General features: G+C 46.6%; 1 pseudogene; it reads right to left on the reverse strand.

Annotated features, from left to right (window-relative positions):
* Positions 1-5,062: 5,062 nt before the first annotated feature.
* Positions 5,063-10,698, reverse strand: LOC118580007 (annotated as a pseudogene).
* Positions 10,699-14,536: the final 3,838 nt, after the last annotated feature.

A 14,536-nucleotide genomic window follows, 5' to 3' on the forward strand; every position in this document is an offset into this window, starting at 1 on the left:
AGCCAGCCTGAGCATATAAAACTGTGTCTTCCTGTCTCAATGTGTGTGTGTGTGTGTGTGTGTGTGTGTGTGTGTGTGTGTGTGTGTAGGGGGGTTTATATAGGACATGACTTTCTGTACCTGGCTTCCTTCTCTTAGAATATTTTCAAGATTTATTTATGTTGCACCAACGTGATGATGCACACCTGTAATTCAGCATGTGGGAAAGGGGAAAAGGAGGACATGGAGATCAAGGTCATTCCCAGCTCCATACAAGTTTGAGGATTAGCCTGGGCTAATGAGACCCTGTCTCAAAACAAAACAAAACAAAAAAGATTTATCTATGTTGAAAGTATCAGTACTGCATTTTTATTTTACAAGAACTATTTTGTAGCATATGCTACATTTATCAAGCCATCATTTGATGGAAATTTGACTTGGGTTAATTTTATGTAATTCATCTACTATAAACTCTGTAGTAGCAACTTTTTTCTTTTTTTATATATTTATTAAATTTTTTTTTCCATTTTACATACCAACTCCAGTTCCCCCTCCCTCCCCTTCTCCTGCCTCCTCACCTCCCTCCCACTCTACCCTCATCCACTCCTCAGAGTGGGTAAGGCCTCCCATGGTAGTCAACAAAGTCTGGCACACCAAGTTGAAGAAGAACCTAGCCCCTCCCCATTGTATCAAGGCTGAGCAAGGTATCCCACCACAGGGAATGGGCTCTAAAAAGCCAGTTCATGCACCTGGGATAAGTCCTGGTCCCACTGCCAGGGACCCCACAAACAGATCAAGCCACACAACTGTCACCCACATTCAGCGGGCCTAGTTCAGTCCCATGCAGGTTCCTGAGCTGTCAGTCCAGAGTCAGTGAGCTCCAACTAGCACCGGTCAGCTGTCTCTGTGGGTTTCCCCATCATGATCTTGATCCCCTCTTCTCCTTTTTTTTTTTTGGAATTCGGAATGCGGCTTATTGAAGGAGGGAAGAGATCTTAAACACCGGCTTACAGCACAATGGGAGAACCCCGGAGGGCAGAAGTTGGCTTCTGATTTTTTTTTTTTTTCCGGAGCTGAGGGTCGAACCCAGGGCCTTGCCCTTGCTAGGCCAGCACTCTACCACTGAGCTAAATCCCTAACGCCGCTTCTAATGTTTTACAATCTTGCATCTAAGCTGTTAACGCCCAATATTCTGGATACACAGACAAGGAGCTTCCCTTTAGTTCATTCACAAGGTTGCATAACTATCACTATTTAATTTTCTGTTTGTTTCTTTCGAGACAGGGTATCTCTGTGTAGCTTTGGACTACTATCTAATTTTACATTTTATTGCCTGAAAAGAGAACCTCATCGCTCAGTGGTCACACTCCATCCTCCTCCTCTGCTCCTGATGTTGGACATTCTGTATCTGTGGGTTTGCCTGTCTGACATGTCGTATAAGCGGAGCTCTACAGCACATGGTCTTTTGGGACCTGCCTCCCTAACTTACATTATTTCAGGATTACTGTGTTCTGCATTTGGTATCTGTTTATCACAGATGACCAGCTGTATTCATTTTTAATTTTCTACATTCTTTTTTGTTGTTTAATTTTTATATTCTTGATGTCTGCTATATATGGCCTCACTGACTAGAAGTTGACCTTCCCAGAGCTGGTCACGTCTTAGAGAGCAGAGGGCTAGTCCAAGAATACCTTGCGTGTGTCCAGAGCTTACATTTGTAACTCACACTCAGTTGACCCAGACCGAACACACCAATTCAAAGGTCATACTCATTCAGACTTGACAGCAAACATCAGCCATATCTCAGAGGTCATGTTATTAGCATGGGGTAAAGCAGGGGACTCTCCTTCTCAGTGACTAATGCTACACAATCTATAGCTATACATACATATTATATGCGTATGTTTATATACACCTGAGTTGTGGGTTACATATCTGTAGTCAATCTACTCTGGGTTGAAAATATCTGCATCTATAGGGACCAGTAAGGTGGCTCAGAGGTAAAAGCATTTGCTGATAACCTAAGTTTGATCCCAAGGGCACGAATAAGTAGAAGGGGATTCAACTGTGACTTTTCCTCTGATCCTGGTATAAACACATACCCACACACATAAATAAATATAAAAAAGGTTGTATCTGTGCTGAAATAGTACCTTTTTAAAGTTTATTTATTTATTATGTATACAGGGTTCTGTCTGCATGTATGTCTGCAGGCCAGAAGAGGGCAGCAGATCTCATTGCAGATGGTTGCGAGCCACCATGTGGGTGCTGGGAATTGAACTCAGGACCTCTGGAAGAGCAGTTGGTGCTCTTAACCTCTGAGCCATCTCTCCAGCCCTAGTTTTTGTTTGTTTGTTTGTTTGTTTGTTTTTGTTTGTTTGTTTGTTTGTTTGTTTGTTTTTGTGGAGCTGAGGATCAAACCCAGGGTCTTGCACTTGCTAGGCAAGCACTCTACCACTGAGCTAAATCCCCAACCCCTCTGTTTTTAATCAATAGAGTTTAACAACTATCAAAACACTTACATTGTACAGGGTATGAGTAATGTAGTAATGATTTAAAATGCATGAGAAGAGGGGCTGGAGAGATGGCTCAGTGATTATGAGGCTTGCTGCTCTTCCGGTGGACCTGAGTTCAGATCCTAACACACCCCTCAGGCAGCTTACAACCACCTGTAACTCCAGCTCCAGATAATTTGATGCCCTCTGCTGGCCACTGAGGATACCTGCACTCAATTGCATGTATTCACACACAGACATACACACAAAATTCAAAATCTTAAAAAAATTTTTTTAGATTTACTTTTATTTCGTGTGTATGGGTGTTTTACCTTCATGTATGTCTGTGCACCACGTCTGTGCCTGGTGCTTAGAACTGGAGTTACAGAACTCCAGGTTTGAATTTCCAGGTAGGTGCTGAAAATTGAACCGTGTTCTTCTCAAGAGCAACTGTGCTCTTAGCCCCTGAGCCATCTCTCTAGCTCCCAAATCAAATATTTTATTTTTTTTAAGTACTTTTTTTTTTTTTTTTTTTTTTTTTGCCAGAACTGAGGACCGAACCCAGGGCCTTGTGCTTGCTAGGCAAGCACTCTACCTCTGAGCTAAATCCTCAACCCCCCAATCAAATATTTTAAAAGAAGCTTTAAGTATAATAAATGAGCCAGGTGGTGGTGGCACATAACTTTAATTCCAGCACTCAGGAGCCAGAGGCAGGTGGATTTCTAAGTTTGAGGCCAGCCTGGTCTATGGAACGAGTTCCAGGACAGCCAGGGCTACACAGAAAAACTGTGTCTTGAAAAACAAAAACAAAAAGAACATACTAAATTGCAAGAGGCTTCATAGGCGGAAGTCAACAGGCCTCCATCCTCACACTTCCTTGTGTTGTATACTTTTAGGGACAGGTAGGTGCAGTGTGGTCTGTGACCTGTTAGCAAGCATTTTCTATGAGGAAGCAAGATTACAGAGGTCAGGAGACGCCTGCAGAGAGACCCACAAACCACCCTAAAGACACACTGAGTCAGTGGGACAGGATCACCCAGCTGGCTGGCAGTCAGGCAGGAGCTGTGCCTTGGAGAGCAAGCATGTTTCCACAGGGAAAAAAGGTGGGTAAGCCACAAACAACCATCCCGGATTTTTGTTTGTTTTGTTTTTCTACAAAAATGTGGGGAGTTAGGCCTGGGTAGGCATGTGGGATATGCACAGGAAGTACCTTAAGTGACCCAGCAGATGTAGAGAATCACCTGAAAACCACGGCATAGTGACAGTGACCATCAGATTGGATCAGAGCTTCGAAAGTACAGACTGGCAGCTTTATACAGCAACATAGAGGATGGCTTCAAAAGGGAAGAAAACATGGGCCAGGGCAAGGTACAGAACCAGGCCTGGAGTTTAGATGGGAGTAATAAATCCCAGGATGGGGACTGGAGAGATGGCTCAGAGGTTAAGAACACTGGCTGTTCTTCCAGAGGTCCTGAGTTCAATTCCCAGCGACCACATGGTGGCTCACAACCATCTATAGTGGTATCTGATGTTGCAGGCATTCATGCAGATAGAGCACTCATACCAAAAAATAAAATAAAATGAAGACCAGGATGAGGGCAATAGTAACAGGATAATAAAGAAAATGAGGGAGGAAGGGGGGTGGTCCCGGGGTAGAGATACACTTCAGAACACTTGCTGCTCTTCTGAAGGACCTGGCATCCTCTACCTCCAGCTCCAGAGTCTGACACCTTCCTCTAGCCTCCTCACATCCCTGTGTTGACTTAGGGAAAGGCTGTCTTCCCTAGTGTTCACAAGGGACAGCCACAAGAGCATACACCCTGTAGGCTCAACTCCCTTAACAAAATGGTAGAGTAATGCTAGGTATGGTGGCACAGGCCAGTCACCCCAGCACTTGGGAAACCAAGGCAGGAAGACTGTACATCTTGGAACAGAAAGAGGCCTTGTCTAAAAAAAAAAGAAAAAAAGTATTTGTATACAATCTACATATATCCTTCCATTTATTTATTTAGTTAGTTAGTTTTGTTTTTGTTTCTCGAGACAGAGTTTCTTTGTGTAGCCCTGGCTGTCTTGGATCTCACTCTGTAGACTAGGCTGGCCTCGAACTCAGAGATCCACCTGCCTCTGCCTCCCAAGTGCTGGGATTAAAGGCGTGCACTACCACCACCTGGCGAAGGTTCTTATTTAAATTCCAGTAACTGAGTTGAGATGGTCTCTGGCACTTGGCCCCCTATAGTTCCTGTAGCTTAAAGTTTCTTTGGGTTACATGGAGCTAGAGAGGCTGAGAAGGTGCCCAGGTGCTGTATTCTGGAGAGCTGTTCATGGGGGCCCACTCTGATTCAGTTTCCTTAGAGAATCTAGAACGTAAATACTTCTTCAGCCCTTAGTAAAGTAAGTGGCCAGGTGATTCATCTGGAAAATTCTACCAGGTCTGCCCTGCCCTGCCCTGGATTGGCTTCTCAACAAACTGCCTCAGTTCAATCCAGAAGGGGTTGGCTCTTAGTGACAACTTCCTGGTCTCTAGGAGACAGAGGCAGAAAAGTTAGATGTTTTTGTCTATGGGCTCACCCTGTTCACATCCCTCCTTCTTAACAACACTCGCCTTCTGGAGCCACACTGGGAAGGAGACAAACAGCCAGGGATGCCAGGGTGCTGACAAGGGCATCCGTGTCCTTGGCAGATCTCAGAATAGCATTGGCAGCTCGTGGTGACTCATCATCGCCTGCGGGCCTGCTCACCCGTGCTCCTGATCCTGTGTGAATGAGGGCGCCTGCCACATCCTCCTGTGCCTGGGGCTTCCTGCCTTAAACAGGCACTGGGTGTCTCAGCAGAGGAGAGGTCTGCAATGCAAAAGACAGACCAGGTACCTGCTGAGGGTCTAGGCCAGAGTCAGGCCTGTTTGGAAGGAGACCTGTTCCCCTCAGCATTGGAAAGGGGGACTCTACCTCTGGCCCGCCCAGCCCCATAGAACTATGGACACAACGCTCCTGTGAGGATCTCTACATGTTCTTCATGGGCACATTCTGCCCTTCTTAAAACATTTGGTTAATTGCCCCACCCCCCCCCCCACAACACTTTATAAAACTATTTTTTTCTCTTCCCTTGTGTAGCAATAATTCTATTTATTCACCAAACCACAGCTGTTGGGTTTTGCTTCTGGGGCTAATTTCTCAGCCTTTCATGGGTAGCCTTTGTGTATCACTGGCTGTGGCTAGAGAGGGGTGTGTCATCATTGCAGCCCTGAGGCCCCTGTGTGGATCCAGGCCACGGGGTTTTTCTCTCTTTGGTCAGCACAAAGGCCACCCAAGGTGTTGTAGATTTGTTGTTGTTCTTTTGAGACAGGTTAGGGTTAGATTTAATCTCTAACTGCCGAGACTGGCTTTGAATGTAAATCCTCCTGCTTTTACCACTCAAGTACTGAGATGACTGTGGATGTCACCACACCCAGCTCCATGTCATACTTAGAAATGGTGACCTGAGACAGGTCACAGGCCTCGGGGGCTGTAAAGCTAATGCCTTCCTCCGATCAGCACCCAGCCCCTGCTGTGTGTCCCACTTTGCCTGTGGAAACAAGTCATCTCCTTCTTCTGTGACTTTCACAACATGGATTTTTGTCTGGGATCCACTTGAGCTAAAACTGGAGTGTCCTCCTTCCTCCCTCACAGAGGGAGCTCTCTGCCTCCCCCCTCTGCCTGTGACTGTCCTTACCGGTCTCCCAGCCCTGTTTCAGGATATTTTATAGAAATGCAGATTTGGTGACTTGTCTTGAAAGACACAGCACTGTCTGGGGGAGGATGTTCATCTGTAGCTCCTGAAGGTCCCCACGTCCTTGTTGCTACAGGACACACATGCTCTGTAGAGAAATCAGTTTTAGTGGCAAGAAACCAAATATACTTATCTCCAGAAAGAGAACACAGGGCTGGGGGTGTCGCCTACTTGATAGAAGCCTGCCTAGCATGCACAGAGCCATGGTGTTCTTCCCAGCACCGAATCCACCAGGCATGAGGGAGAAAGCCTTTATCCCAGCACCCAGCAAGTGGGGCAGAACGATCAGAAATCCAAGGTTGTCCTTGGCTGCATAAGAACTTCAAGGACATCTTGGGTGACATGAGACCCTGTCAAAAGTCATAATAATAATAATAATAATAATAATAATAATAATAATAATAATAAGCCAAACTTTGTGGTGGCACAAGACTTTAATCCCAGCACTTGGGAGACAGGAGACAGTGGCAGGCAGATCTTGGGGAGTTCACAAGGGCACCTTGGTCTACATAGCCAATTCTGGGTCAGCAAGAACTGCATGGTTGAGGCCCTGTCTCAGAAAGGAAGAAAATGAGACCCAGTAGAGCTGGGTGTCCTGCAGATTCTGTCCCCAGTGAGGAGATCCAGAGAAGGCTGGCTGGATGGCAACGATGCTGTGTTCTGCACCGAAGTCAAAATTCTCAATGCATCCCTGTCTCTAGATGGTAGCTGATTCCAAACCCACCCCATAGATAGATGACCTACTTACTAGAAGCGTGTACACGGCGTTGTGAAGCCCAGGCATCCTTATCTAGACTTCACGATAGTGGGATAACTTGGGAACTGAAACGTGAAGTGTTTTGAAGTAGTGTTCGTCTCCTCAGAGCAGTCTTAGAAAACGGTGGCATGGAGGTGAGCCGTGAGGAGAGCAAGCACACTGAAGCATTGTTGTGTGTGCGTGTGTACCTTCCATGGTGCACATGTGGTGTAGAAGTCAGAGGACAGTTTGTGGGAGTAGCTCTCTCCTTCCACCATGTATGTTAAGATCAAGTTTTTTCACCTCACAATCCCGCGAGTGAACTGGGGTCACCAGGCTTGGCAGCAAGTGTCGTAACTGGCTGAGCTGTCTCACTGGCCCACTTAGCAAACCCCTAACCCTGTCGCCGGCCATTTCAAAGACAGGTCTGCTGTTAAAAGGAATGCAGTCTACATTTTAGAAATTCTGAGTCTCAGTCTCTGTCTTAGGGTTTCAATTGCTTTTCAGAGACACCATGACCACAGCAACTCTTATAAAGGAAAGCATTTACTTGGGGTGAGTTACATTTCAGAGGTTCTGTCCATTATCATCATGGTGGGACATGGTGGTGTGCAGGCAGACATGATGCTGGAGGAGGAGCTGAGAGTCCTACATCTTGATCTGCAGGCAACAGGAAGTGAACTTGATCTTAGGAGACCTCACAGCCCACTCCCACAGTGACACACCTCCTCCAAGTCCACATCTACTTCATCAAGGCCACACCTCCTAAGAGCACCACTCCCGACAGCCCCCCATAAGGGGACCAATTACCTGCGAACTACCACAGTCTCTCTGTCTCCTGCCCGTGTCATAGTGGTTCTTATCCAGGAGAACATTTCCCATCTCTTCACTTTCTCCCACCCTGTCTGGTGTGCTCTCCGACCCCTTGCTGGTCTCTGTATCGCCTTGGCTGCCTCTCCCATCTACTGTTGGGTCACTTCCCTCTTTGTCTCCTGCCTTTAGTCTTCCCACGCCCCCGTGAATTCGCTCTGCCCCTCCAACCTCTCCTAACCTAGGAAAACAGACCTAAAGAAAAATCATATAGCCTTCTCTCCTCATCCTCACAGCCTTGGCTCATTCTCACCTCTGTCTCCTTGAAGCCATCGGCTCCAGAAGAGCTAAGTCCCTGGCCCCGAGCCTTACTGGCAGGACATCATCTGGAAGCGGGGAGTCACCCACGGGTCAATGGGACTTCGGATGTAGCCTGGCCTCCACGGTGGCTCCTCGGGAGCCCTGGCAGGTGCCTCTTCTCTTCTTCCATTTAGACACCTGGCTAGTCATTCTCGAACCTGCTGTTCTGCCCGGATATAACTTGGCAGTCACACTCCCCTGGGTCTGTACCTACCCTCTTACTGTATCGCTCTCAGGAGTCTGTCACTGTCCACAAAAGGGCTTCATGATCAGAAGCCCACTCGGCCCTTCCCCCATGCCCTTGCATGAGCCACATCTCTGGAGTGTCCTCAGTTTCCCCATCTGTGAACCCCGAGCTCAAGTTCCTTCACAATTTCGTTAGTGCTCCCCAACCAGGAGTGGTCTTCTTGGTTTTTGAGGCACATGCATTATTTTTGGAGTCTCTGTTTCTGCTGCCCATTCTTCCTCAGTATTTGGTATCCACGAGGAGAACGTATTTGTCATTGTTTTAGAGACAGGGTCTCAAGTAGCTCAGGCTGGTCTTGGACTTGCTGTGTAGCTAAGGATGACCTTGCTCCTCCTAACTCTTCCTCCCGGATGTTGGATTACAGATGTACACCATCATGTCTGACTTGGAACATGCTTTCATTTTATCCACCATCCAGCCCTGCTCCATTATGCAGTGGTGAATGCTGCTACTGTGTGTCCTGTCATTTAAAAGTCTTAGTGTGGATGAGGTTCGCATACATTGCTCTGGGCTGAAGTTCCTACATAGAGCAAACCCTTGCAAGTTTGCAGAGACATTCTGTGGGGTTTTGTTGTTTTGGTAACCAAATATATAACACAAAATTTGCCATTTTAACCAAGCACACAGTGGGACTGGTTGCATTAACAGCATCTACCACCTCAACATTATTTCTAGAATTTTTTTTAATGGCTGTTGTAACTCAGTCCACCACAGACATGCATGGCTTGAAGTCAGAGCAGCTGCCGACATGCTATGGAAGGAGGGTAGGGCTCAGAGACCTCCCCTCCCCTCCCTGAGGACACTCAACCATTGACAGTTGATGAGTGGGCATGGAGGAAGGAGACTCTCCAGTGAGACAGCCATCCAAACATCACCCATACTCCTGCAGGCAACCCTAATAACACTCACTTATCCACCATGGTGGACTTAGGTAGAATCATTTCTTTGTAGGTTCTCTAGGCAAAATTGTAGTGGGTGGCTGTTCTTGCCATGCCCCAAAGCACCGCCCCTAGTGAGGTAGCAGGTGGCTGTTACACCTGCCTATGGCTTTGAGGTACATGCCCCTGGGGTGTGGCCGCTGGGGGTCCTTTAAGACCTTGGATGCATATACATTTTCTCTCTTTGCTACCTCGTGGTTTTGGATGCTGGTATGGACCAGGGCAGAACTCGCCAGAGAACTGTGTTGGACCATGCCTTATCCTTCCAGGATCTTGTGACAAATTCCTCTATTCTGTCTTATGAGTTAACCCCTGAAATAAATTCCTTTGCTCATTAAGCAGGTTCCATGGATTGCTTGCGATTTTATCCCAATATTTGGTGCCCAACGTGGGGCAAACTCCAAAGGCCCAAGTGGCCTCTGCCCTCAGTCTCCATGGCTACTGTGGCACACTTCCCACACTTCCCTGTCTGCTCCCCTCTGCTTCCCACCACCCGTACTGTAAAGCAGTAACTTCTGCCCTGATAACTGTATTATTTTTATTATTTAGGTTAGCATTCAGAGTAATGGGCTTCATCATGGCAAATGCATACATACAGGTCATTATTCTGTTCTCATGTGTTCCCTCCCTGTCCAGGGGGGTTCCCTTTCTTCCCCAGTTAGCCCTACCTTCCACTTTCCTCTTCTGTGTTTTCTGTTACCCTCTCTATTTCCCAGCTCTCTTGAGAATTCTTCTTTTCCTCTAGTGATCCCTCTTTGGTAACTTCTCTATGAACTTGCCCCTTCAACGTATTTAATATTAATCCAGTCCTATAATATTTAATACTTTTGTATTGGCTTATTTCACTTAACACAGTGTTTCCAAGGTTCACATCATGGCCCATATCAGTGCTGTATTTCTTTTCTTTTTCTTTTTCTTTTTTTAAATGATGGGAACAAAAATATACCTAAAAGCAAAGCTTCTGGAAAAAACCATTTGTTCTTCCCTGTCTTGTATCGTTCCTCAAACTTGACCTTGGCCTCCTGCCTGGCCTTGCGTTTCAGGGCTGGGTCTCTAAAGACATCCTTGTTGACAACTGTTTTGTCCATGGGGTGTCCACAGAGTACCTTGTGGACATGAGGTGTTTGTAGTTATAAACTTTCACAAAGGACTTGATCTTTGACCTCTTGGAGATTTTCTTCTTGCCCATGGCAGCTGTCACTTTTTGGGGATAGGGGTCAATCCCAGCCACCAGGGCATGGCTGTAAGGGCAGTCTGAGGTGCCATCATCAATGTTCTTCACGATGACAGCTTTTCGTCCGGAGTAGCGTCCAGCCAGGACCAGCACCACTTTCCCAGATTTCATGAACTTGCCCATTTCGACAGCAAGGAGCCAGTATCCAGCAGAAAGGAAAGAAGGGTACTTCCACTAACCTTTCACCCTGTGGAGCGGTAACTTCACTTCCGGTCCTTTTGTTTGTTTGCTTTTTGTTTTTTGAGACATGGTTTCTCTGTGTAGCTTTGCGCCTTTCCTGGATCTCCCTTTGTAGACCAGGCTGGCCTCAAACTCACAGAGATCCGCCTGGCTCTGCCTCCCAAGTGTTGGGATTAAAGGTGTGTGCCACCACCGCCCAGCCCTGTATTTATTTTTAATGGGTGAATGCTGTTCGGTTGTATTCTTGGAAAATATTTACTTACTTTTATTTTGTGTGTATGGGTATTTTGCCTGGATGTGTGTCTGTGCACCATGTGTGTGCATTACCCATGGAGGCCAGAAGAGGGCATCATATCCTGTGGAACTGGACTTACAGACAGTTGAGAGGTTAGGTTAGGGAGTCAAGCCTGATCCTCTGGAAGAGCAGCCAGTGCTCTTAGGCGCAGATCCATCTCTCCAGCCCTGTTCTACCACATTTTGTTTATCCATCCACTTGTTGACGGGCCCTGCTGTCTCTTCACCTTTGGTTATGTGAATAAGGCTATAGTGGACAATGACACAAATATAAATCTTGTGGAATCCCTGCTTCCTCTTCTCTTGAAACATATCCAGAATGGACTTGCTTGGTTCTCACGGTGCAATGGTTAGCTTTGTTTTTAGGAACCCTGTGTAGAATTGAACTAACTTTGATAAAAATCAGAACATATACACAAAACTCAGACCCCCCCCCCCTTTAAAAAAAAAAAAAGAATTAGAAATCTGGTGTGCCTGGGTCCACCCTTCTTTAGGAATATAATTGTGGGCACCAGTAGAGCCTGCTCTCTTTAGGTGGGTCTGGTCTTCTACTCAGCCAGTAGAAGACGTTGGTGTCCAGATGATGGCCAGCAGGTAAAGGTGCTTGCCACCCACCCTGACAGCCTGACCTGCGTGGTGGATAGAGAAACCCAATTCCTACCGTTGTCCTCTGCCCTCCACACACGTGACATGACCCACCGCACAGACTGCTGGCCTTCCTGCCTGGGCCATAACCAGCCTTTGCTGCTCCTTTTCCTTCAGGAGGTCTTAGGTGTCTTCTGTTGCTTCCTCCAGACTGTATTTACACTCTGTTGTTATTTCTTACACCTTTCCCCTTCCTCATCTGGGCTGGAGTTATTTAAGGACCAGGCCCCTGCCTTTTTCTTCGTGGAGTTACCCAGGACCAACACATACATGCTACTTTGTTAGGTTTGAATAGAGTAGCTGAGGTTTAGGCAGCACTAACTGGTACAGTTAGGACTGACTGTATTAACTAATCGTGAGGCTGCAGTGTGACCATGGTAAACAAAAGAAAAATGAAGAGGAAAATGAGTTACAGATCCCAGGAACCCAGGGAAGGCCTAAGCACTTCCTCTTTTGAAGTATTTACTCATGGTTGTTCATCGAAGTTAGCCTCTGCCCGCCCTCTTTGTGTTGATTTCTCAAGGCAGGGTTTCTCTGTGTAGACCAGGCTGTCCTGGAACTCAGAGATCTGCCTGCCTCTGCCTCCCAAGTGCTGGGACCAAAGGTGTGTGCCACCGCCGCCCAGCTTTTCTTTCTTTGCCTCCCTCTTTGCCTCCCTCCCTCCCTTCTTCTCCCTCCATCTCCCACTTTCTTCCTTTCACGCAGATCGAACCTAAGGCTCCTGTATGTCTGTCACGGTACCTTTCCTCTGCCTGTCTGTTTCTGACTCCATTTCTCTTCTTGTGAGGACCTTGGTCAGCCAGTGTGGTGGTTTACCCTTGCAATCCCAACACTTAGCTAAGAAGCTGAGATGGGGGAATTTCTGGGACTGTGAGGCTAGCCTGGGCTATATAGTAAGTTCCAGGCTAGTCAAAGCTAAGGAGTGAGAACCAAAAAACCTCCAACATAATAATGTGTGAGGCTGTAGCTCAGCTGGTAGAGCGCTTGCCTAGAAGGAGGAGTTCAAGGTCGTCCCCCATTACGTAGTCAGCCAGCCTGGGATACTGGAGACCCTGTCCTAAAACAGGTCAGGGTCTACCTCAATTAAGTATGACTTCATTTGAATTTGATTACATCTTCAAAGACCCTTTTCCAAATATGGTCACATTTATAAGTACCCATGGAAGGAAGGCATGATTCAACCCAGCAGGGACACAGGCCGAGCAAGCAACCCTGTAAGGCAGGGTCTGGCCAGCTCTCCTTAGATGTCCTGTAGATAGGCTAAGGGCTTTTTATTTATTTATTTTTGTTATTATTAATTTTTTTTTCATTTATTTTACATCCCGACTGTAATTTCCCTCCCTCCTCTCCTCCCATCCCTCCCCCACACCTCCCCTCTTCCCAGTCCCCATCCACTCCTCCTCTGTTTCTGTTCAGAAAGGGGCAGCCCTCCCATCGGCTATGGGTTTTGAAGCCTGACTGCACCACACCACTCTCCGCCATCTTTTCCAACTGAGATAGAAGTCTGAGCCCATTCCTAGTTGGCAGCCTTAACTGACAGGTAACTCATCTAGACCCGGCTAGCCACCAGGAAGTTCTTGGGCGTGATTCTATTGAGTATTCACTTCCAGATACGCTTCAAGAAAAGGTTAATTTCTCACTCTTTGCCAAGACATGCACATTACTCTGAGCATTTATCATTCATGCCAACTGCTAAGGTTATTTTAGAGACGTCATTTAAGTTGACCCAGAAATAACTCCTCCTTTGAAATGTCCTCCAGAATGCTAGCCTCTGGGACTTTGATTCAGCATTACATTATGCAGTTCCTCGTCAGTCTTCTTGTAAAGATATATTTTAATTATGTATATATATATATATATATGTCTGTGTCTCTATATGGGTCTGTGCATGTATGTACAGGTACCTGAGGAGGCTCAAGGGGTCACATCTCTCTGGAGCTAGAGTTACAGGTGGTCGTGAGGTACCTGACATGGGTGTTGGAAACTGAACTCAGGTTCTTGGCAAGAGAAGTATGTGCTCTTAATCTTGGAGCTGTCTGCCAGCCCCTTCTCTTTTGTTTTAACTCTGGCTTTTTGTCAAAAATCACCTTCTATGTCAAATGATTTCATATATATGGATATATATATATATGGATATAGATATATATGGTTATATATGTATATATATGGATATATATATTGCTTCCCACACAGAATGTTATTATGTATATGTATATCATTCTATTAAGCCAGCTGTCTGATAACTGTAGCATATTTTCAGATAATCACTTTTAGACATTTGTGGAGAAAGTGCAGCCTTCTTACACGGTGATGGTGTGGCCGGCTCATCTACCGCCACCTACTTTTCAGAAGATGCAGGAGGCGTCAGAAGGCGAGGGCAGGGCTTCATTTGGTTGATTGTGCCTGCTCTACAGTCTCTGCTGTCTTCTTCCTCCTCCTCCTCTTCCTCTTCTTTTCTTTCTAGCAGTTGAAGAAAAGACTTTTATCAGGGGTGAGGAAACAGGCAGACGGCAGGCCCACAGAGAAGGCCTACAAAGTCGTTCTATAGTCATCTTCAGCCTGTGTTTCTGCCCGCTGACGGGAGGGATTTTCAATATGCTCTATTAACGGAAGGGTGGGGAAGACATGTTAGTAGGCAGCCGCAGAGGTTCTTCAGAGGACAGGGAGAGGCTGGTATGATCCCAGTGGGGACAGAGGAAGTGGGTAGGAGCGGCTGGTCCAGGGAACCTGGATCTGAACCTCTGTGGGCTGTGAACACGAAATGAAAAGGTGATTCTGGGGAGGACCAGGACCAAAGCAGTGGCCACAGCAGGCTGACGGTGGCGGCTGGAGAACTTCCTCGGAGCCACCCGC

The sequence above is a fragment of the Onychomys torridus genome, chromosome 3, assembly GCF_903995425.1.
Source record: "Onychomys torridus chromosome 3, mOncTor1.1, whole genome shotgun sequence".
Lineage (NCBI taxonomy): Eukaryota > Metazoa > Chordata > Mammalia > Rodentia > Cricetidae > Onychomys > Onychomys torridus.